This window comes from Grammomys surdaster, unplaced genomic scaffold, assembly GCF_004785775.1.
Source record: "Grammomys surdaster isolate TR1022 unplaced genomic scaffold, NIH_TR_1.0 191, whole genome shotgun sequence".
NCBI lineage: Eukaryota > Metazoa > Chordata > Mammalia > Rodentia > Muridae > Grammomys > Grammomys surdaster.
The window spans coordinates 12,835,883-12,836,992 of NW_021604636.1; positions in this window are offsets into that span (position 1 = coordinate 12,835,883).

Genomic DNA, 1,110 nt, shown 5'->3' on the forward strand with positions numbered 1-1,110 from the left:
CCGCCGCCCCGGAGGGAGGGAGGATAAAGATTTTTTTAAAAAAATGTGACATTCTGATCACATTTTTTCAGCCAAAGTGAGTCATGTGACTATGTCAAATTTTAGAGACAAAAATAAAGGTAAGTTCAGTGATATGCCGAAATGACCAAAATATAGACATGCTTGATAATAAATAGCCCTACCAGGTAAATTAAAAGTTTTCTCATGGGTGTAATCAAGATGTGTCATAAACCCCAAATTACAATTAAACCAAATCTGGATACATAACAAGTATAATAAAATCTACTTTAACACTTTGTCATGCTTAATATAATATTCCATAGCAGTTAGCAACCAAGAGAGTTTAATGGTTAAGAGTGCATGCCTAAAACACTACCTTTAACATTATGTATACCTAGAAAATGTACTTTAGGCAAATTTAAATAAGGCAATGTGATAGTGCTATTGTATGTGGGAGGGGACATCATGTGTATGGAAAAAGTCCCAGTTACAATATTGTTCCTTTTGACATGACTGTGAATGAGACCAGTGAGCCTTACAGGTTTAATTTGAAGTGCTGTTGCTACCACATGGCTGTGATTGCAAGATGGGGATTATCCATCTTCTGTATACAACATTCCCAAGAGTAGCTAAGAGGTATTTCTTGGGTTTCTAAAATGCCATCGCTTCTAATGGATTGTGGCTGGTAAACACACGACATTACCTTAGACTTACATTTGAATCTCCAAATCTCTCCTCTCCTCGCCTGACCAATTTATTGAGGCATATATTTATTTGCATTTTTGTCTCTAAAAATTTGCAGCTTGGCCTATATCCTTGACACACTCAGATACACAGACTTGAAAATAGTGTATCCCTGCCAGACATCCTAAAATAAGTCTCTTAGAAAAGGTAGGAAAATGTGGGAAGGCTTTCATTTCCCTCTCCCTTCTGCTCTTCCAGCAGCATAAATGTAGTAAGAGAATCTGGACTGACTTACTCCAGGCATTGTGGTTATTAGCACAGTAGCTGCTAATGTTCACTCAATCCAAATACTTATAGTATACAAGCACATCTCAAAATGGGCCTCACCCAAGCAAGCTGAAACTGTTAAACCCCCAATCCCATGCC